Source organism: Triturus cristatus, chromosome 1_1 (genome assembly GCF_964204655.1).
Source record: "Triturus cristatus chromosome 1_1, aTriCri1.1, whole genome shotgun sequence".
NCBI classification, from domain to species: Eukaryota; Metazoa; Chordata; class Amphibia; order Caudata; family Salamandridae; genus Triturus; species Triturus cristatus.
The window spans coordinates 1,237,964,191-1,237,989,202 of NC_140579.1; the positions used below are offsets into that span (position 1 = coordinate 1,237,964,191).

Below are 25,012 nucleotides of genomic sequence, written 5' to 3' on the forward strand. Positions count from 1 at the left end.
GATTGTGTCTGTAGGCACATTACCTCACTAGGTCTTGTACCTTCTTCCACTCCTACTCCACCGTTTTCTTTGCCCGCCTCTCCTCCACAATGCCCTCTCCCACCCGACCCTCTCCCTCCAACTCCGTCACTATCCATTCTTTTACTCAACACCAGGTCAGCGGTCAAGCACCATCATGAGCTCTTTGTCTTGCTCAACTCTGAGAAGCCTGACTTATTGCTCTTGACCGAAACCTGGTTTTGCGACTCCTCCCTTCCCGTTCTCTTGGCTACCCTCCCCCCCTCCTATGTGGCCTTACGGGCTGACCGTTCGGCAGGCAGGGCTGGTGGCGGAGTGGCGATAATCGCTCAATCGGAACTAAAATTTCAAACCATTCCCTCTCCCCCCATTCCTTCCACTGAATTCCTTACAGCTCGCTCCCTCGCCTTTCCCCCCCCCATCACCTGTCTCCTAATGTACCGTCCTCCCAAGCCTTCGCCCCTATTTTTGCCGGCTTTTCAAGACCTACTAGCCAACATGGTGGTCAACTATGCATCGGTCTTGGTACTAGGGGATTTCAATTACTGGCCCTCGGACCCTTCTGAGTGCACAGCCTCGAAAGAATTTACTGAGTCCCTCACATCTCTAAATTTTATGTCGCACGTCTCTGTCTCCACTCACTCTCACGGTCACATACTTGACCAGGTCTGGTCCCTTAACCTTCCAGTCTCCCCGGTGACGGTTTCCCCCTGTCCTTGGTCCGATCATGCCCTTATCTCCTTCTCTATCTCTCCTAACTCGGTGTCCAAAGTTCCCCACGCCAAAAATACCTGGGCGCGAAATTGGAACAGAGTTGACTTTCCTACCCTGACGTCCCACCTTCGGAATACTATCCCATCCCTTTCTGGTCTTCCGTCCGACTCTCAAGCCAACATCATCAACTCCTGGATGACTATGGGTTGTGACTCAGTGGCTCCCCTGCGTCGCATCTCCGCCCGGCGACCCAAGGAGTCTAACAGGTGGTTTAATGACCACCTAAAAGAATTAAAACTGTCCGCTCGTCAGGCAGAAAGGCACTGGAGGAAAAATTACTGTCCCTCACTTAAAACCCTTTACCTGACATCACTCGCCCACTACAAGACCGCAATCCTTGCTGCCAAAACTTCTTATTTTTCTACAAGAATTTTGTCTGCTGAAAATAAATCTAGGGAGATTTTCGGCATAGTGCAGGACCTAGCCTACTCCGATAGGGCTTCACCTCAAATCCCCCCATCCCAGCCTCTATGTAACCAACTAAACACCTACTTTCTTGATAAGATTGTTACCATCAAGGCCAACATCCCCCCTCCCTCCCCTGCTTTTGTTGACCCTTCTCCTCCCACTATTCAAAACCGTCTTCTTTCCATCCCTCCCCTCACTGAAGAGGTATTCCTGGAGATACTTCCCAAAGTAAAATCAGGCTCTCCGGCTGACATCTGTCCGGCGCGAGTCCTCCAACAAATCTATTCCTCTTGTCCTGAACCTCCCATCACCTTCCTTAACAGCTCCCTAGCGCAGGGAGTAGTGACCCCTACGCTCAAATCAGCCACCATAGTGCCCATTCTAAAGAAGCCTGGCGCTGACCCATCCATCTCAGCAAATTACCGCCCCATTTCCCTGCTGCCCTATCTGGGCAAGGTGCTGGAGCGCTATGTCACCGCGGTATTCAGCACCCACGTAGAGGCAAATGGGGGACTGGCTTCCCGCCAGGCTGGCTTTCGACCTAGGCACTCGACTGAATCAGTCGTGGTATCAGTCCTAGACAACCTCAGGAAGGGTATGGATAACAACAAACACCAGGTGCTGGTACTCCTCGATCTCTCCGCCGCATTTGACACGGTAGACCATACCATCTTATTGTCCCGTGTCAAGGCGGCTGGAATTGAGGGATCAGCCCTGGTGTGGCTTTCCTCCTTCCTGAGGGACCGCACCCAGGCGGTCCGACTAGGAGACTTCACAACCACCCCACTCCCCGTCACGTGTGGTGTCCCCCAGGGTTCTTCTCTGTCCCCCCTACTATTTAATCTTTATATCTTCCCCCTCATCTTTGCTCTTCAGCAGCTGGAGGTCACCGTGTATAACTACGCGGATGACCTCCAGCTCATCTTCGATCTATCCTCTTCTCCCCTCTCTGTCTCCAGTTTCCAGCACACTATGTCATTCATCAGGGACTGGATGAACCACAACCATCTCAAGTTGAACCCGGATAAAACCGAGTTGGTTCTTACCGGAGGCTCTTCCAGTCCCTGGAACTCTCTCTTCTGGCCCTCAACCCTTGGTCCCGCCCCCACCCCTTCTACCACGGTCAAAACACTGGGGGTCAAAATGAATAACCAGCTCACCCTTCACTCTCAAATTAGTTCTGTAGTTTCTTCCTGCTTCCTCACCCTCCGTACTATTCGCACTGTCGCCCGTTTCTTTTCCCCTCAGGCACTCAAAATGATCATGGCCGCTTTAGTGATATCACGGCTGGATTATGCCAACGCTCTTTACAACGGCATACCAGCATACAATCTTAGGAGGCTACAGTTGGTTCAAAACCAAGCCGCCCGGCTGGTCTTTGGTCTCCCTCGCTATCATCATTCCACACCCCTCCTCAGGGAGCTCCATTGGCTCCCTGTTAAGGAACGTTCTCTGTTTAAAACCGCCTGTATGGTATTCCAGGCCCGTCAAGGCACTGCCCCCGCCTTCATTTCCTCATTATTAAAAGAATATGTTCCCCCCAGAGAACTTCGTTCCTCCACCAAGTCCCTCCTTCAAATCCCACGCTTCAGATGCAAAAAGTGGGGTGGATCCAACTTCTCCACCCTGGCCCCCACTTTTTGGAACTCCCTCCCAGACCATCTCCGTGCGGCTACCCATTATGTATCCTTCCGTAAGGATCTAAAAACGTTTCTTTTTAAACAGGCTTTCCATGCATGATCTTCCCTTCCCGGCTCTACCATCGGTTCTCGCTTTGTCTCTGTAGCCATTACCCTTTATCAGCGCCAAGAAACCGTTCGGTGCACGCTGCGCTTTATAAATGTTTTTTAAATTAAATTAAATTAAATATCTATGGGTAGTTTTAAAACATATGGGATTTGGGCCACACTTTATAATCACACAAAAAACTTTATATAACTGTTCTACAGCTAGGATTCTTTTACATGGAGTCCTTACTAAGAGTTTTAAGATCACGAGAGGGACCCGACAGAGCTGTCCAATTTCACTCCTGTTATTTAATTTATATATCGAGCCATTCGCTCAGGCGCTTCGTCAGGATAGCCAGGTGAAGGCCTTCCGTATAGGAATGTTCGAAAAAAAAAATCTCTCTATGCGCGGATGACCTAATCATCTATACAGCAGACCCGGTAACAACAATCCCAAGGATAGAGCAATTGGCGCATGATTATGGGGCTCTGTCTGGATACCTAGTAAACAGAAAAAACTGGGATTATGTGCTGGAACATCCCGGACTGGAGGGGGAATGTACAGAGAGAGATTAGGTATTTAGGGATTAACATTCTCAATTCAGTGCAGGATGTCCCACAGCATAATCTCGAGAGAATCACAAAGGAAATCGAAAAAACATTAACTAGGTGGAAGAATCTTCCGTTAACGGTATATGGTAGGGTAAAAAGCTTACATTTCTTTTTAATTGCATACCTCTAACGTTCCCGAGCAGGTTAATGGATAAAATACAGGGTAAATTGGGCAGTTTTGTTTGGGCAGATAGGGGAGCTCGTATGTCCTGGAAGAAACTTAGGCGTAAATTGGTAGAGGGAGGGCTTGCACTACCAGACGTAAAATTATACTGTATGGCATTCCAGTTAAAAAATTGCAGGGTTCTATTATGTACACCAGAGCACAGGGTGTGGGGTGGGTTTGTGCAAGGAGATGATTAAAGAGTGGGGTGGGAAAGGATTTTTGTTTAAGTTTGGTGCAAAGAATTTTTAAAAAAAAAGTAAAATTAAAAATGTGGAAGGCAGCTTTGATTTTGTGGGTAAAGATCTGGAATATATTAGGAATCGGTTATTACTCAGGAGAGACTCCAATATGGGACTCACCTGGTACGCCTGAATGTTTGCAGGATCAACTGAGCGTCTCACTTAGGAGGGCAGGAATAGAGGTATGGGGGGACCTGATAGTGTTGGATGAAGTGGTCCCATGGGAAATATTATGGAGTAAGACAGGGGGATCTCTGTCTCGGTTTAAATTTCTCCAGTTAAAGTCCTGGGGGGAGGCGAATAGGTATGAGACTAAGAGCCTTTGGGAGTTCGAAAAAAAATTAAAGAACAAAACCATAGCGAAGAAGGAAATTAGCAAATGGTACCACGCACAACTGATTTCCGAGGAGAAAAAAATCAAAACCCCTTACGAAATATGGGACGAGGTGATGCAGATTCCTGAGCCACAAGAATTATGGCAGCTTTCCTTCAAGCTGCTTTACAAAATGGTTAAACCATCAAACTTAAAGAGGAACCACTTCTTCGTGGCAAATAGACTCTACTGGACCCCACAAAACTAGCAAAGTGTGTTACTGATACGGAGTATCAGTGTTCATGATAAGCATATGTTTTTTGAATGTCCTCAGTGTGAGGAATACTGGACTGCGGTGGAAAAGACAATTAATGAAATTCTTGATACAAACATTAAAGTTAGCCTCTTATTAATAATGCTGGGGGTTGAAGATCAGCCATGTGATGACATCACTGGGGATAAACAGGCTTTGTAATTTTATCTAATTCTTCTCGCCAGGCGGGAAATTTGTAAAAAATGGATTGAACCCGCCCCACCACAAGGGATGGACTGGGTACAAGCAGTAAGAAGAAAGGCAAAAATGGATATCGATCTGGAGTCCAATATACATTCTAAGATTTGGGTGGCTTTCCAGGACTGGAGTGGCACTATAAGTGTGTAACCCCTTCTGTCCAATGATTACACCTGCGTGGTCTGTGCAGCCAGGACGCTGGATGAGCACAAGCGCAGGAGCTATTGAAATATCGCAAAAGCCTGGGGAGGTATAGATCGGTTGACAGGCTGTTATTTGCATATAATGGTGGTATAAGGACAAAAAAAAAAAAAAAAAAGAGAGCGCTCCTACTGGTGAAACCCCGCACTACGGCAAGAGACCTGGCTCAGAGAGACAGACAGCCGTCAGGCTTTAAAGCATGGACCACTGTAAGCATTTTCAAAGAAGAGAATGTGTCGGAATGCAACCATATTAGAATGTTTGAGCAACTATCGCCAGATTTCACATAGCAAAGGTCACAGTTCAATCAATATCTCGAGTTGCGGCACACCCTCGATGCACATACAGAAAAGATTGGTTCCCTCCCCCAATTTAGTGCGCTTAAATCCAGCATAACAATGGGAAGGGTGCATCAGAAACGAACCGTAGTCAGAAATACTCTAGACTGTTTGCAGGACACATGTGCTATGTTGGAAATTAATCAGGAGTCGATGGAGGAGGCACCCTGGACAGAGGCAAAAATGCTCCCCCATGGGCTTGTCATTTTTGTGTGATTCTGTTTAATACAAGTTAACTATTATCACACAGTCTAATACAACCCCCATAGGCTCAGGGAAATGAAAATTGCCTCAAGTGTGAAACTGAAATAGACATTTTCTTTCACTCGACATGGTCACAGCCCAGTATTCAGCGGTATTGGTGCGAAGTACATAACACACTAGCAGAGGTGGTCCACAGACCTATGGAGATTGACCCCAAAATAGCACTACTTGGGCTAATGGATGAATGGAGTGGCCCAAGGAGGGATCCACTTGTCCTTGTATCAAAGCGGAACATAGAGAAATATTGGAGAGCCTCCGAGGCACCCCCATTGGCCAAGTGCATCAGGGGATGGACTACTGTGCTAGAATAGAGGTATGTGAAGATACTGGGTCAGTGGCTAGAACATTATCAATGGATCTTTGGTTCACACTGATCAAGCTATGAATAGGCAGTATGAATACTGCCATTGTTGCTTAGGGAATTGGTGGATTCCCAAGTACTCTTGATGTATCAGCAATGTGCAGGTGTGTCTTCCATGTCCTTGCATAAAACCCAATAAAAAGATTTGTTAAAGACAGTCTGCAGCATGAATTCCCCGATATTTTTTGTATTTTAAATGTACAACTGAGCGTTATCATAGTCCCCATTTAGGGGTAAAACGAACTACAGAAATGCTGTAGTACAATATAATACAATCGTGAAGGCGAAGGAAGATGACAGAGCCTGCATTGGTTCCAATTTATCTGCAAGACTCTTGCTTTGAAAATTAGCTAAATCGCTTCAATTAGAGCAGTTGTGCTTTATATCAAATCTGAGGAGTTGTGTTAAAATGTGTGTAGAAGAACGACGTTACCTGTGGTGGTGGAAGTAGGACTATCGTCGCTATGAAACGTTCTCTAAAGGCTTGAACAGGACAACACTCTGACTGCCCAGAAAATCGTCCGTGAGCTGAATTTTTTTTTATTATTTTAAACCGTTTAAATCATTTTCTTTGACCAGTTGGGGAGGCTTTGCTCCTTTCTTTACAGAACTTTTCACTTAAAATATACATCACAATCTGCATCCCTTACAATCATTATGGCAAGTAACTCACACACGTCATTTTCTATATTAAAGTTTAATATTACTTGCATCTGGTTAGAAGAAATCATTTTAACCAAAACATTTGTGATGAATAAGAAGGAATTACTCAAAAGAAAAATTGAAAGATTCAACAAATCTCATGAACACTGCGGTACATATAGCAATGTAAGAAAATGACACACACTTAAGGGTGTAATTTGGTATATGCGTAATTAGAAATATTTGTGAGTCATCTAAACACACAGGGGCAGATTTATGAGCCCCTTGCGCCACTTTTGCGTCAGTTTTAACATGGGAAAAGTGACGCAAAAGTGGCGCAAGGGGCTCATAAATCTGCCCCACAGTATTTATGACCACGGATAAGCATAAGGTAGACATGCGGCCATTTATAAACGTTTTTGTAAATCATCATATGGGCTGAGTGTATACATGGATGAAGGAAAACAATTACTGCCACACACTGCAATACATTGTAGCATGGCAGGTCTTCTGCATGATTTTTAGGTCTCGCTTAGAGGCAGCGCCAACTGTTTTGCCATTATCAATAAAAAAATAATAAATTAACAATATATATACATAGAGGGGCCGATTCCAATCCTGGAAAAAGGCTGTACGAATCGTTGTACGGAGCGTTTTCTCCGTACGACTCGTACCCGGTAAACTTTCCGTACAACCTAGGAAGTACGATTCGTACAGAAAGCCTATTTCCGTACGTTTCGTACAAAAGCCATACGGGTAAAAAAAAACAACGATTCTGATCCGGCCCAGCAAGTAAGATTCGTCCCTACGTCACTCCGTACGGCTCTTTTTTTACGGGAGCCAAACACAGCCGGAAAAGCAGAGTCCTACGCGAACCGCTACGCAACGGAGCCCCGGTACGCGACGTACACGCCATGAACCCCATCGTACGTGTCATCCCGGTCCTCCTAGCCTACGACCTGGTGCACTGGACCCGACACACACGCCGCAGAAGGTGAGAACAACACCCAGCGGCCAGGGTGGGGGTGAGGGGCAGGAAACATACCCCATAGCCAAATCCAAACCTATAATATGGAGCCCATACATTACCACCAGGGTGTGGTCACTTGGGGGGGCGTGGCCAGCAACCCCTGCGTACCGCAACAACGGAAGTGGACGTGTACGGTGCGTTTCACACGTACCCCTACGGCACCAGTACAATAGTGATACGGACCGTACACACGCAATTAATGCGTGGGTACGGTGCATTTCACACGTACCCCTACGGCACCAGTACAACAGTGATACGGACCGTACACATGCAATGAATGCATGGGTACGGTGCGTTTCACACGTACCCCTACGGCACCAGTAGAACAGTGATAAGGACCGTGCACACGCAATGAATGCGTGGGTACGGTGCGTTTCACACGTACCCCTACGGCACCAGTACAATAGTGATACGGACCGTACACACGCAATGAATGCATGGGTACGGTGCGTTTCACACATACCCCTACGACACTAGTAGAACAGTGATACGGACCGTACACACGCAATGAATGCGTGGGTACGGTGCGTTTCACACGTACCCCTACAGCACCAGTACAATAGTGATACGGACCGTACACACGCAATGAATGCGTGGGTACGGTGCGTTTCACACGTACCCCTACGGCACCAGTAGAACAGTGATACGGACCGTGCACACGCAATGAAAGCGTGTGTACGGTGCGTTTCACACGTACCCCTACAGCACCAGTACAATAGTGATACGATGGGTACACACGCAATGAATGCGGGGGTATGGTGCGTTTCACCCGTACCCCTACGGCACCAGTACATTTGGGATACGAGGCGTACACACGCCACGAATGTGGGGTTACGGTCTGGCCCTGCATGTAACCTTCATATTGGTGTGTGTGTAGGTCCAGGCCAGTAGTGTACTGCTCCAAGTGGGTGGGTGGGTGGGTGCCGAGGATTCCCAGCAGTGGCCAGCCATATGGGGGTGGCTGCAGATCAATACCAGCAGTGTCCAGACATGTAGGGGTGGCTCTAGAGGACTCCCAGCAGTGGTCAGCCATATAGGGGTGGCTGTAGATGAATACCTGCAGTGTCCAGCCATATGGGGGTGGCTGCAGATCAATACCAGCAGTGGACAAACATATAGGGGTGGGTGCAGATGAATACCAGCAGTGTCCAGACATATGGGGGTGGGTGTATATGACTCCCAGCAGTGTCCAGACATATGGGGGTGGGTGCAGAGGACTCCCAGCAGTGTCCAGACATATGGGGGTGGGTGCAGAGGACTCCCAGCAGTGGACAGAGACATGGGGGTGGGTGCAGAGGACTCCCAGCAATGTCCAGACATATGGGGGTGGGTGCAGAGTACTCCCAGCAGTGGACAGAGACATGGGGGTGGGTGCAGAGGACTCCCAGCAGTGGACAGAGACATGGGGGTGGGTGCATATGACAACCAGCAGTGGACAAAGACATGGGGGTGGGTGCATATGACTACCAGCAGTGGCATGCAATATGAGGGGTGGGTGTAGAGGACTCCCAGCAGTGGACAGAGACATGGGGGTGGGTGCAGAGGACTCCCAGCAGTGGACAGAGACATGGGGGTGGGTGCATATGACTACCAGCAGTGGACAGAGACATGGGGGTGGGTGCATATGACTACCAGCAGTGGCCTGCAATATGAGGGGTGGGTGCAGAGGACTCCCAGCAGTGGTCAGCCATATAGGGGTGGCTGTAGATGAATACCTGCAGTGTCCAGACATATGGGGGTGGGTGCATATGACTCCCAGCAGTGGACAGGGACATGGGGGTGGGTGCAGAGGACTCCCAGCAGTGTCCAGACATATGGGAGTGGGTGAAAAGGACTCCCAGCAGTGGGCAGAGACATGGGGGTGGGTGCAGAGGACTCCCAGCAGTGGACAGAGACATGGGGGTGGGTGCAGAGGACTCCCAGCAGTTGACAGAGACATGGGGGTGGGTGCAGAGGACTACCATTCTTTTTCTGGCCCCTGCATCGTGAGGATATTGGCTCTCCTGCTGGGTCCCCAAAGTGTCCGTCTAGCGACTCCACGTGCCAGTGAGACCAAGCTTGGCCCCGCCCCCTTCCCGGACATCGGAAGCGGCGACCGGCCGGACCCGAACCACAACTCCCAGGCACCCCTGGGCTTGGATGCTACCCTGAGCACGCGATTGGTGGCGCATAAAGCCCCACTTGGTGCTGAGCCCATTGCTTCTCCATTCTTTTTCTGGCCCCTGCATCGTGAGGATATTGGCTCTCCTGCTGGGTCCCCAAAGTGTCTGTCTAGCGACACCACGCGCCAGTGAGACCGAGCTTGGCCCCGCCCCCTTCCCGGACATCGGAAGCGGCGACCGGCCAGACCCGAACCACAACTCCCAGGCACCCCTGGGCTTGGACGCTACCCTGAGCAAGCGATTGGTGGCGCATTAAGCCCCACCTGGTCCCTCGCCCCGCGAGGACGCACGCGGGACGCGCCGGGCTAAGTCCGGGCAAAGGGCGGGCCGTCTGTGGCCGTCCGGGGCCGGACGTGGCAGGGCTGGCCCCCCCGATGCCGCATCTCCTTAAACTGTGAGACTATTTAAATTATTCATTGTCGACCTTGGGTATTGTTGTTCTGGCTATTGTGCTGTTGGTTCTTGGTCTTGCAGCCAACTGTTTGGGAACTGTTGCGTTATATATATCCATCTAGGTTTGCTCCACTATGGCGCTGTGCCTTAGAAATGGCAGAAAGATTACACCAACTAGCCATGGGGGCTCTGTATCCGGAACCTTGGATCGGTTCATCACTAGAGCAGCATATGTTCTAGAAAAAGAAATTGCATTTACTGAAAAAAGGCTGTCTCTTGAGCTAATGTCCAAACGCTCCTCTTTGGGTGCTATTATGTCTGCAGTTACCCCTGAGCACCCTCTGCAAATTGATGCTACCAGTTCAGTATTATGTATGGAGGGAGTAGGAGAGGGTGGGTTAACCGCCATATCAACCAGCAACTCCCTTGTTTCAACTTCAGATAGCATATCTATTCTACCTAACAGCCCCATTGTTCCAAAAGCTTTGGTTGCCCCTACTAAGTCCCATACAAATGCGCTTTATCCCCCCAAAATTGGGAAAAACAATAAGTCTCAACACATTGTTGGCAAAAGAAAGCGAGGAGGAGGGTCCCAAAAGGGTAGAAGTGCAAAGCAAGCTAAAATCAATACAGCAACTGCACCCTCAAAATCTAAATCGAATTATATATCCGTACCTACTGCCCCCATCGCCCCCCCTTTAATGTCATTAAAGTCATTACCTCGTTGCCACAATGAAAATCAACCCATAAAAGGTATTCTAGAAACTATAGAACAACTTTTTAGATCTATGTTGCTCCCTTTGATCGAGAGGGTTAAACTTGTAAATGACTCTATGGTAAAGTTGGAAAGTGCCGTAGCATCAATTACCACGTCCATCAATAAATTAGTGGAACCCTCACGAGCCTCTGGGCAAGAAATACCCAGGACTGCGATCTCCGCTGCCCAGAGTGTTACACTAGGAACATCTGTAGAGACATCATCTAGTCCAAGCACTCGGTTACACCTTAAACCTACTACAAATGCCTCACTACAAAGCCACCCTTCAGGTTATACCAGGGAGGATGTCGTTAGAGAGGATAGAGATGGTATGGAAAAGTTAGCGCACATAGTATGCGGAAGTCGCCCACTCCCTAGAGGAAATCGGAATCCAGAGGTGGAGGTACAGCGAGCTAAGCTCCCTTGTATTAACCTCCCCCCGGAATCCGCGCCCTATACTGTTATTTTGGCCAATGTCCCCGAAATCCATCAAGATAAACTAGAGACTCATGGGGATTTAAAGAACAAGGTGATCCACTGGTTAAACAAGAATCGCCCACTCCCGCAAAAAATAAATGCAGAGATTCTGCTTGTGAGAAGGGTGAGTTGGCTGGGTGGGAGACACAAGGACCTAAAAGGCGACTGTATAATCGTCAATTTCAGGGACCCCAGAGTGGTCAGGCATATTTGTCAAGATTGGGAATTGCAGGGCAAAGTGGGAATCCTAACTTTAACCCTGAACTACTTTTTCCCAAGTTTTCACCATAGCCACTTTTCTGTCACACATAATGGGTGGGATATAGCACCCAGATACCAACATTCTGCTCCATTCCAGGTCTCCACCCCTCCCCGGGTAAACTGTACTGAGTTGTATAGTGGTTTGGAGGGGGTCGACTGACTGGGTGCTAGAAAAAGGAATGGTATCGCGGGCTGGCACAAGGCTAATGAGACAGTGGTTCAAGTAGTACTACCAAATAACAATAGCAATAGTACTAACTGGGAAAATCTGGGAGACAGTTGTGTGGTCTCCTCCCTAGCGTCCATTTTGTACTCAAGTACTCCCCAAAGAAAGACTTATACACCTTCTGCTGTCCCTATTGTGGATTCCATAGCCCAAACTCCTTCCGACCTGCCTATACTGTCCCCTGCGATAGGAGAAACTGTCCGGATTGTGGAGAATTATCGTGGAGGTAGTATGACCAAGGTTACTAGTCATTAAGGATGCCGAAATCTAAATCAAACTGGCCCTAATGCTCCCCAACCGGCATTGCCTCTCCCTTCTATTATTTCTGATGATGGCACCCATTTGCACACCCTGGTATCCTGGAATATCGCAGGTTTAAAGAGTAAAATCACCACTGCTGAGTGGATTGACCTGGTGGACACACATGATATCATGGCATTCCAGGAGACCTGGGCAGCAGAACCAGTACATCACATGGGGTGCCTTAACTATCACAAAGCTGCAGTCGTGGGGACAAAGGGCAGACCGTCAGGAGGTTTAACCATCTGGATCAAACAATCTATGAATTTCCAAATTAAGGAATTATATGTGGGAAGCCCAGATATCTTAGCCCTTAAGCTGTCTCATGCGATGGTTTAGATGGTTTTGAGCTCTACATAATTAATGTGTACAATAGAGCCAAGCCTGGTGGGCATGGTTTCGATACTTTCCCAATATTGGATTCCTTTCTGGACTCTCTTAGATCTGACAGCAACGTAATAATTGAAGGTGATTTAAACTGCTTGTTCGAGCCTTTAAACTCGGATGGGGATTCTTTCACGACAGAGGAGGATGCCGTGTGGAATATCCCCCAGCTAGACCTTATACCCATCAAGAGATGGACAGAATCGGTCCTGCAGTGGATGGGTCTTTGTCTTGAACGCGGCTTTAGGGCTGCAAATGGGTGGTCTGCCTCTGATAAAATGGGTAGGGCCACCTTCGACAATGGCCGCTCCAAAAGTGAAATTGATTACGCCCTCATAAAAATTGAGTATTGGTCTACACTAAATGACATGGCGATTATGGACCACCCAGAGAGTGACCATAATCCTCTTATATTGGGACTCCTGCTAAAAAATGGTGGTAAGCTTGAGCCTGCAGCCAAGGTAGTTACCGCAGAAGCCCTGCTTACCAATAATTTACGTAGGGTGCGTTGGGCTAGGATTGCCACCGACCCCGTGGTCCTGGATGAGGTTTCCACCAGGCTAGTTAGGACTCTGGGGGTTCTGCAATCACTCCCAACTCAGGAAGACATAAACAGAGACATAACCAACCTCCATGATGAACTATTTAGTGACCTCAGACTGTATTTTTCAAAACCTGATATATCAAAGAAGATACCTAGTAACCAAAATCATGGTACAATAAGTTGTGTAGGGAATCCTATAGCAGATTGACCCTTGCTATCAAAACAAAAATAACCTCAAATATTAGGATAGCAAGGCAAAACTACTGCAAAGTAAAAAAAAAAGGCCAAACTCGATTGGGATACTCAACACTGGCAGGACCTCTTAGCAGCCAGTAAACATAAAAATTTGACAGAGTTTTGGCATATAGTTAAATGGGGAAATGGCATGGTTTCACAGGTTCCTGCAAACCATGTTCCAAGAGAAGCCTGGGTTGAACATTTTGGATCTCAGTTTTCTGGGGATACTTTGATTGATTTAAATGTCACTCCTACCCCAAGCCCTGAGGTATTCGCCAATGATTTGACATTTGTGAGCAGCGATGTTGAGGTGGCATTAAAAATTATCCCTACCGGCAAGGCACCGGGTATCGACTGTGTTCCTGCCGACCTCTTTAAGCATGATAAAGAAAATTGGATCCCATATATAGTCTACCTGGCCAACGCTATGGCAAAAGGGGCTATAATCCCAGATTCCTGGTGTGGTGCTGAGATTCTCCCGATATATAAGAAAGGCGACCGTTCCAGCCCAGAGAACTACCGTCCGATCAGTCTGATAGATGCTGTACAAAAAATCATCGCTAGGATGGTTTTGATGCGCATCCAGAGCTGGATCGATTCGGAGGATATTATATCACCCCTACAGGCAGGGTTCAGGTCCAGTACCAGCACCATAGAGCAGGTCCTTCGATTCCAACTGCTGTACTGGAAAGTTGTCAGCTTAGGCGGAGGATCTATTTACGTTGCCTTTGTTGACCTAAAATCAGCGTTTGATTTAGTTCCCAGTGCCAAATTGTGGGGGTGCTAAGGGCACTAGGGATGCCCCCGGAGCTTTTGAATATGGTAATCAAATTACACGAAGCTAATTTTGCACAAGTTCGCTGGGGCAAGCAAGGGCAGGTTACTCGAAGATTCGCTGTGTCCAGGGGTGTTAGACAGGGCTGTGTTCTAGCCCCAACCCTATTTTTGTTATTCAGTAATGGGGTGGTGCAATACTACACAGCCCACCCGACCGATGCCCCTTCTTTGGGTGGCCTAAAGTTTCCGCTACTTATGTTTGCGGATGACACCCTTTTGCTATCGCAGACCCAGGTAGGCCTACAAGCGGCACTGACCATATTCGAGAAATTTGATTATGATTTGCAGGTTAACATCTCGAAAACCAAGTTTATGGTGTTTACCAAAAGCAGACCTACAGTCGGTCAAATCAAAATGAACAACAATAAGCTAGAACAAACAAACATTATGACTTATCTAGGGATCGTTTTGGAGAGCAAAATGAGCTGGAAGCCCCAAATCGAAGCTTTATCGCTCAAGTTTGCCCAACTCACGGGGTGTTTGATTAGTGAACAGATAAAGTCTGAGACCAAGAGGATAGGCCCAGCTATGAGGATTTTTAATGCCAAGATAGGTTCTGCGATCCTGTACGGTGCGGATCTCTGCGGTTTTGCCGACCTGTCTGCTCTGGTAAAAATTCAGAACAAATTTTTAAGAAAATTGACAGGACTTCCCTGTTCTAGCCCCACGATACCTTTATTAATGTACCTGGGTTGCCATGCAATAGACGACATGGCCCATTTCAAACCAGTGGCTTTGTGGAGGAGGCTATGGACCACCCCCGAACTAGCGGCCTATGCTAAGGCCACTATGGATGTAAGATCTATCCTGGGTTCGGGTAATATCCCCTGGTTCAGAAACCTTAAACTTATGCTTGATTCAATGGGCCTGGGTAAACTGTGGTTGGATCCCGCGAACAACCTATTTCCCCCAAAAAAGCCTATAAAAACATCTATTGGGCAATGGTTTACCAGAAACACGTCTGCCAGATCTCATCTACATCTTTGTCAGGATTGTTCCTGGATTTAAAATCCTTTCTGGCCCTGGAAGACTATTGGGACACAGTAACAAAGCCCAGTGATAGAAAGCTCTATCATCAGTTAAGGGTTGGCTCCCTCCCAACCAGACTGTTTGTAAAAAACTGGAAAGGCCAAGTGTCTGATTGCTGCCGTAGTTGTCCAGAACGCAAAGAATCGATCGTCCATATATTCTTTGAATGCCCTGCTTATGTAGCTCCCAGGGCCAAATGGCTCAAACCGATTTGTCGAAACCTAAAAATAAGGGTTGGGTCTGAGGCCCTGAGGCTTCTTAAGTCGGATACAAGTGAACCAATTGTTATCGCTGTATCAAAATGTTTGGGCTGGGCGTGGTTCTTGAGGGCTAAACAGGTCCCAGAGGGCGGCGTCTCAAATGATTTGCCCTGATGGTCCAGTAATTTTATCTTGGTTTTTATCCTATTTTTGTCGTAGGTTTTAAATCTTGTATTTTTACTGTTGGTTTTTATTGTGATTTTATTATGGTATTTATTTTTAATGAGGTTCTTATGTATGGAAATGTCTTTTATGATGAAATTATCGAAATAAAGACTTATTGAATTGAATTGAATTGACTACCAGAAGTGGACAGAGACATGGGGGTGGGTGCAAATGACAACCAGCAGTGGCATGCAATATGAGGGATGGGTGCAGAGGACTCCCAGCAGTGGACATAGATATGGGGGGGGTGTACATCATTATCAGATGACCACACCTACATGGGTGTATATACACATCCCTAACTTTGAACAATGATGATAGTGCCATAACAACACATCACTGACAGCAGTGTCCCACTCCCAGGAGGATGGATGTCTTTCACCCACTGCATGACACACCACATGTGGGTGTGAGGACAAGTAACACAGGCATACCCACCCATGGCGGATGCAGCACAATACACACCCTGATATCATGCCACAAGACTGTATAGTCATGTAACTGCCTACAAAACTAAGATAGCCAAAGGGAACACACACTGTCACACACATCCCAGGACTGATAGGAATGTCCAGGTGCTGGTCCAGCCACCAAGATGTTGTCTCTCATGGAAGGAATAGGGTGGAAGTCCCCTAGATACAATGCCCACAATTGTGAGTCACGTGCCCAAATACCCTGCATAACAAGTACCATTTGTGTGGTAGGCTGTGATTGCACACATGCATAGTGCTGAAAAGAGTGAATTTGTCCCTGAAGGCATTTCGACATACTCAAAACACAAGTACAGTGACTAGCAAGGATGGCACAGACGATTCAGCAGGAGACATCAGTGAGCAGGGATGGCCATTGTTGAAGGGATCCGTCACCAACAAAGGAAATGTTGACACAGGTCAGCACAACAATAGTGCAACTGTTTGCAGGGAAGATGTCAGGTGCCACAGAGGAAGGAACACTCCTTGGGACAATGTCTCAAAACATAATGAACACACACTACCAATGATTCTTTGCAGAGACATTGTGATGGCACACAGATACCATGGTCCACCTCATACAAAAACATTTCTCAGAACCCTAACACATTACCAGAACACCAACTCCAGCACCAACATCAAGTACCTGAAATGCAATAGTGTTGAAAGTAAAAATAAAGGCTTTATTCAGCACAATTTTTTTTTACCAAAAATAGACTATTTACAGAGGCCAATGGCCAGTCCATAGGAAAGTCCAAGGGGGGACGTAGGGGACCGCGTCTACCCCTAGCTTGCCTGCACAAATGAACCTCCAGGTTCGGCGGACGGGGGGGCATCATCTGTGGCAGTACCAGGCACCGCAGGGACAGGAGGGGGAAGGGTATGTGTGGTGGGTGCAGGGGTGGACGTCTTCAGCACAGGGGGTGGGGCAGCGCCGAAGGTGGAGGTGAGCTCGGCGCTGCACACCGCTGCCAGTACCTCCATCCGAACCCCTGCACCTGAGGATTCCCCTGGGTCAAGGGAGGGTGTGGTGGGCGAGGGATGGGGTGCAGCGCTTCTGGGGGAGGGGGTTGATGTGGTGGGGGACTCAACTCCCGTGCCCGGGGACTTCCTTGCCCGCTTGTGGGGTGGTGGCTCAGCGGGGGCGAGGTCCAGCCCACCCAGAAAGAGCTCTTTGGGTGAGCGTTTGTCAGGGGAGCCAAGGGGAGTGGTTTTGGAGGGACAGGGTTGTGAGGACTGCGGACTGCGACTGTGGCTGCGTGTATGTCGTCTGTCCCCAGACCCTGTGGGTGTGCCTACATCCCCCTGAGTGTGCGTGCCAGGAGGTGTGCGCTTTGCCTTACTTGGGGGTGTGCTGCCTGTGTCTGGTGGGTTGCGTAATCGTGACTGTCTGGGTGTGCGTTGGACAGGTATGGGAGAGGGAAGTGTGGATGGGTCCGAGGTAGGGGGGGACGGAACGCTGCTGGAGAGTAACTGCTGACGTCAGGGAAGAGTCCATGGGGCGCAGAATCCTGCGTGGTCAGACATCGTTGCTGACATGCCCTCCATGAACGACACCATCTGTGTAAGCAGTTTAGTGTGGCCATGGTGGACATTCAGCACCGATGCCTGCCCAACCTGCAACTGCCGCAGTATGTCCACAGACTCTTCACTGAGAGCAGCAGGGGTGCCAGGGGCAGGGGGTGCGGTGCCTGGGCCGAAGGAGACATGGTGGGCTTCTGCATGGACAGAAGGGACGGGAGCAACTCGGAGGGCGGAGATGGTAACGGAGGAGGCGGGGACAGATGTGGGGATGCTGCCAGGTGGTGTTGCAGCCTTCGCCTCCTCGAGGAGGTCAGCGTCGGACCCGTCGGTGTTGTAGCTGGTATCGCCTATAGACAGGTCCTCGGACTGACTCCCCTCGCCCTCCGTGCCACTGCCTCCTTCTGACTCTACAGCACTGGTGGCACTGTCACTGGATCCCTCCTCCAGGTCCGTGCAGGTGTCTCCTTCGGTTTCCGAGGATGATGCTGTGGGCAAGGAGATGAAACAGAAATGCATCAGTCACCTGTATACATCTGACACATGAGCACAAAAACAATAGGTCACAGTGCATATCAGGCAATGTATCATGAGTAACAGCTAGATTACTCCGCACATATGTAAGTCCTGTACTGCCCAGTTGGTAGACCCACTATGCCACTTGGACACAAGGAAAAAAAGAACACACCAGGCCACAACTTGAATGAGAAATTCACTGAGAAGCTAGTGTCTGTGAACAGGTGAGCACAGCAATACAATGAAGTCATGCTACCTCTTGTTTACCCTGAAAGAAACAGTAGTGGTGCACCCAACGTAAACTAACACACCTCACTACTCAAGGTGTCACCACACTCAGAGACCTGTAAGTACTTTGGAACACAAAACGGAAAAATGTTGTTACCTTGGGACTCACAATAATTTACACAATCGACATGTATTGAAAAGAACACTCATGTGCCTGCATGAAAGATGTCTCCCTAGGAAGTCATTGAAGAAGCTGGCACCTTTTTCAAAGAAGCCACTGTTAGAAATAAATGGTGTTGCAGAAAGTACATATACATGGGCCCACGGAGGTCTTGATGTCTTGACACACGTTAGTTTGTATCACCAACAACAAAGGAGTTTCACAAAATCAAGACCACTGTGGGAACATGTATACGGAGAATCTGCAACACCATTTAATTCTAACAGTGGCTTCTTTGAAAAGGTGCCAGCGTGTTCCATGAAAGTGGAAATGTCGTTTGGTGTGCACTTCCTTGGGAGACATCTTTCATGCAGGCATATTAGTGTTCTTAACACAAATCATCAAATTACCACATTTAAAACATGAAGAACTGTCGAAAAGTGCTGTGAGTGCAAAGGTACAAACATTTTTGACTAACAACTTGAATTATGCCAGTTGTCACATGGCCATCCGTTACCTGATGACACAGTTGGCTACACTGCGTGTCATGTAGAGTGGCACACATGTCCAAACCCAGGTCAATGCATAAGCTAATGGGCCTGCAATTGGGTTGTAAAAAAACATAGCTGTACTGTGGAGACACCCTCATGGCAAGCCAGAATGTCCACACAGATGTCAGAACACAAGGACCAAACTGCGTTGCATCTGAACCACACACATGTGCCAATAATTTATGAGCAGTATTCATGTTGTTAAAAAAATGACACAGGCTGCAAAGCACGAACATTAAGCACTGGCCACCATCACAGGGGCACTGCACGGTGATTCTTTGTACAGCCAATTCTCACACACAGGTCAGACCTGGCAAGGAGAATTCAGGGGTGCCCATGTAGGCCTCTTCTGCACAACCCCCCAATACCTGAGTCAATGTGATTGATACAGATCAAGAAATGACACCTCTTAATCAGGGTTTCCAAAACTGTGCAGCAACAATTGCTAAATTGACAAAACATCACCTCCTGGGGCTGCCAACACATATTTGTGACAAACAACCATCAACAGATTGTTGTGAATAGCCACACAGGCACTGCCCAGTGTGAGTATGCACAAGCCAAATGGTGTATCCCTGTCCAGTGGACACATGTAGCACACATTGGAAATATACAAACAAGGCCAGGGAACAATGCCACAGAGGCAGACCTATGCTGAACCCACAGAGAACGTGCACAGTGTTGGATGACAAACATGATTAGGAGGCCAGGGTGTCTCACACTGCTCCGTGTTCCTGGAATGAGCTGACTGTACCATGAGCAACCGTCATGGCACTATGCATATCGCCCACTCATGCACATCATGTCTGAGGCCACAACATTGGTCATGCATGCTGCAAGGGTGTTCAGTTGAAGCCTCACACTCCTATGTTGAGACTCATCATCAGTGCCAACAAATATGGACCCCCAACATAGTGAGCATGTCATGGCACAGGCAAGGTACCAACACATGTCACAGACCACCCTCCCACATGATGCGGAAAGCAATGTGCACTTTGATTTTCTGGCACCCTAGATGACCATGTGCAAATGTGATTACACACAGACCAGGGGACACATGTCAAGGAGGGGAAGGGATGAAAAAGAGCACCAGGTGACATTGGGGAACAGAAAATGCACTGCACATATAAACTCTGGGAGTGTATCCAGGCTACAGAGCACTTCCAAAAGCTGGTGACACATAACACAACAAACAGCCATGTACCTACCCCCTCGTTGCTGCAGTCTCTCCTGTAACTGCCTATCGAGGTCAGGGAAGACCACCGCCAGGACACGGGTCATGTGGGAGTTCAGGCGTCGGCGCCTGCCGTGGGGGCGAGGAGTGTCAAGCCCCAGCTGGACCCGGGCGATCCGTCGGGTCCAGCACCGGATGTCCTGCCACAGTTTTCGGACCTGTGGTAAGCGCCGACTCCGATCCCCCGCCGATCTCACGGCCCTGACGATGCCCTGCCAGATCACCATCTTCTCGTAGGCAGTTACCTGTCAGGATGACAAAGTGAGACAACATCACTACACCTGCTCCATGTCCCAGAGACACACATTTGAACATCTTTGATATGTTGAACAGGGCATAGGATGCTGACAGGAATGGCATCATTCTCAATGAGAAATTGGCCTCTGTGCAAGCCCCAATGCACTACATGGCATTGAAAGTCAACAGGTGGCATAAGGGGTGCGACACACTCACTGATCATGGCACACACTGTGCAGCACATGCAACAGCCGGCAGATGGACAGCATGTGCCAAGCAGTCACATGTCCCACTCCACTGACGCACCCTCAGCAGACTAGACAGACACACCCAGGCACAGATCACTCACCTGTCAGTCACAACAGCGAATACAACCCTCACTCTGCACATGTGCCACTTGCCTGTGGGGTGTCACAGGTGTCGTGCTAGCTCTGCAAGTCAGACACACAGCATACCTTACTTGTCATATCAGATGGGTAGAGCTGTTTCCTCCTCCATGCAGCTGTGTTGCAACACTTCACATAGACACTCACCCACATGACAAGGAACATTCACACACATCAATGTCCATGAGGTCGTACACATCATTTGCACACTCTCACCACAGGTCCACTCACCTCATACACATCTGTGGGTACAGTCACCTGTCACACCGGGGGGGACCACTGAATTACCTCCAAGGATTTGCCAGGCTGAATGTGTCATGCACTATGCAGTGAATGTCACAGTAAGCACAATGCAAGTGAGGAGTGCACACATGAACTACCTCATGCTCTGCATGAGAGACATAAGCATGTCCCCCCCCCCCTGGGACCCACTCTAAACAACTGTGCATGTCTGTCACACCTGGACACAATGCCAGAAGTGACAGTCACACAACAGGTGCATAGGGAAAGGTAGTGGAGTCAGCACTCACCTACTCCCCTGGTCTCCCATACAGCTTGGGGTTCTGTGGGAGAAGGAAGTCCAGCAACGCCTCATTCTCCTCTAGGGTGAATGGCTGGGCCCTCTCCACAGTACGCAACATGGTCCAGAGGAAGCAGAGACAGCAGCAGTGTGGTCGACTGGAAAGTTGTGCAGGCAAGTGCCCGCTCATGGGTTCTGGCTGCCTTATATCGGTCTTGCTGAGGGGCATTCATTTAGAGGAGTACATAGTGATTGGTCAGACTCATTCGCATCATACGTTTACTCCAATCACTTTAAACATACACCAATGACACGCATTTGCATCGTTCAAATTTTGAGCATCATGTCAAGTCAACAACCACTTTGCAACATTGTATTATTTGGCCAACTGACTGTTCCAGGACACCTGATGGACACATTGCAAATGAAAACTCTGTATCCATGACAACCAGCATGCATTTTGGGCCTAACACTTGTCCCCTATGTGTCCCCTATGTAATTTTGAAATCCACACACATGTACGGTGCGTTTCACACCTACCCCTACGGCACCAGTACAACAGTGATACGGACTGTACACACGTAATGAATGCGGGTGTACAGTGCGTTTCACACGTACCAGTACGGCAAAACTACAATAGTGATACGGACCGTACACACGCAATGAATGCGTGGGTACGGTGCGTTTCACACGTACCCGTACGGCACCACTACAATAGTGATACGGACCGTACACATGCAATTAATGCGGGTGTACGGTGCATTTCACACGTACCCGTACGGCACCAGTACAACAGTGATACGGACCGTACACACGCAATGAATGCGTGGGTACGGTGCGTTTCACACGTACCCGTATGGCACCACTACAATAGTGATACGGACCGTACACACGCAATGAATGCGGGTGTACGGTGCATTTCACATGTACCCGTACGGCACCACTACAATAGTGATACGGACCGTACACACGCAATGAATGCGTGGGTATGGTGCATTTCACACGTACCTGTACGGCACCAGTAGAACAGTGATACGGACCGTACACACGCAATGAATGCGGGTGTACGGTGCGATTCACACGTACCCGTACGGCACCACTATAATAGTGATACGGACCGTACACACGCAATGAATGCGTGGGTACGGTGCGTATCACACGTACCCGTACGGCACCAGTAGAACAGTGATACGGACCGTACACACGCAATGAATGCGGGTGTACGGTGCGTTTCACACATACCCGTACGGCACCACTACAATAGTGATACGGACCGTACACATGCAATGAATGCGTGGGTACGGTGCGTTTCACACGTACCCGTACGGCACCACTACAATAGTGATACGAACGGTACACACGCATTGAATGCGTGGGTACGGTGTGTTTCACACGTACCCGTACGGCACCAGTACAACAGTGATACGGACCGTACACACGCAATGAATGTGGGTGTATGGTGCGTTTCACACTTACCCGTACGGCACCAGTAGAACAGTGATACGGACCGTACACACGCAATGAATGCGGGTGTACGGTGCGTTTCACATGTACCCGTACGCCACCAGTAGAATAGTGATACAAGGCATACACAAGGCAGGAATGGAGGGCTACGAGTCACACAAGGATGTCCATCAAGTACTTGTCATTGCATACTTTCATGTGCAGGCCCTAGGTGTGTCAGCCAGTGAAATTGCACAGGTCTACTCATCTAGTTGCACAATTGATGTGTGATGACCTGTGGACACATGTCATGTGTGATGGGGCACTATGTGGCACACATCACCTTGCCACTTGCCACATGTGTGTCTGTAGTCCAACTGTGTCATGCACAGCAGCAGTGGGATGGCACAGTCATCACCACCCGCACCTGTCTCCTGATGCCAGGGACAGGGACACTCTATCAACTGACATGTCACGATCAGCGTGCCCCTATGTGCCTATGTCAGGTGTGTGTCATGTGTTCCCATGAGCTTGCTGTTAGTGTTCCGTCAACTGCATCTGCTGTTGGTGCATCCAACATGGGTCTGTGTGGAGATGGGCATGGCACACATCTACGCACACCATGCCACTTGTGGATTCCCACGGCTGTAGGGTCTGTGTGCATTGGACATCATATTTTCCCAGGCATACATGTCTGCATCGTCTCAATGGCTGTGTTTATTTGTTGTCACGTGTACCCCTTCATCGCAATGTGTTTCATATGTACATTTGACATTCCATGTGACCTGTGCGTGTGCCTTGCAGTCAACTGTCTGGATGAGATGACATCCTTCCAATGCAGCTATGTGGATGTGTGTCACTCCGGTGATATCACTGGCTGTTCACTCAGACTTGCCCCCAGCTCATTTCAGGGTATGTCATGTAGACTTGACAATCAACAGGTGTATCTGGCTTTTCGTAGGAGTGCCAGCAAGCTGGCATATGTGTTCTGGATGTATTGCACACACCAGACTCCATAGTTACCTGATGTTTAGTAGCAGTTTAGCATGTGCTATGTTCATTGACATTGATGTTGGCAGACTCTCAATCTTCATAATTCCTAACAATGTCTTGCAGGGCACCGCCTGTCCCAAGAACAATGCCAGACTTGGCTGCCATGAGGGAACGTGCCTGCATCCGACGTTACAGATTCACTCAACAGTTGATTGAGGACTTGACCGACAAGCTGGCACCACACCTCCAACCGCGACACAGGTATCCTACTGCGCTGACCCCAAAGATGAAGGTGATGGCAGCCCTACATTTTTTTGCCACAGGTACGTTTCAATTGACCATAGCTGATGTTGGTGGGATGTCACAGACAATGTTCAGCCGTGTCCTGCGTGATGTTTTGGCAGCCATGTTGGAGCACCTTGATGAATTCATCAAATGTCCTACTCCTGAGGAGTTGACAGATGTGAAGGGTGATTTCTATGCCCTGGGAGGGATGCCCCATGTCATTGGGTCCATTGATGGGACACATGTGGCTTTGGTACCAACACAGGCACAGGAGCAAGCCTATTGCAACCGTAAACATTACCACTCAATAAATGCCCTTGTGGTGTGTCTTGCTAACATGCTGATTTCCCATGTCTGTGCACGTTTTCCAGGATCAGCACACACTGCCTACATCATAAGGCGTAGCAGGGTGCCACAAATGATGCTGCGGCTGCACAACGAACGAGCATGTCTTGTTGGTGGGTATACTCTGTTGGTCCTGTGTGTTGCAGTATCTTTGGCTCTTACGGCATCTCCTGACCCACTTATTTACATGATGCTTCCATGTAGGGGACTCTGGATATCCCAACATGCCATGGCTAATGACACCTCTCCACAACCCAAGAACAGCTGTAGATCACAGGTACAACAATGCACACGGGCAGACCAGGCGAGTGATTGAGAGGACGTTTGGCCTCCTGAAGAGCCGATTCCGGTGCCTTGACAAGACAGGCAGGTCCCTCCCATATGCACCGGAGAAGGTCTGCAAAATCTTCATTGTGTGCTGCTTGCTGCACAACATGGCCGTTGAGAAGGCAGTGGCACTCATTCTTGATCCTGATGAGCAGCAACA

At 48.7% G+C, this 25,012-nt stretch overlaps 1 pseudogene; it reads right to left on the reverse strand.

Annotated features, from left to right (window-relative positions):
- LOC146871894 (bile acid receptor-like) overlaps positions 1 to 25,012 on the reverse strand; it is a 373,335-nt pseudogene that overhangs the window by 63,568 nt on the left and 284,755 nt on the right.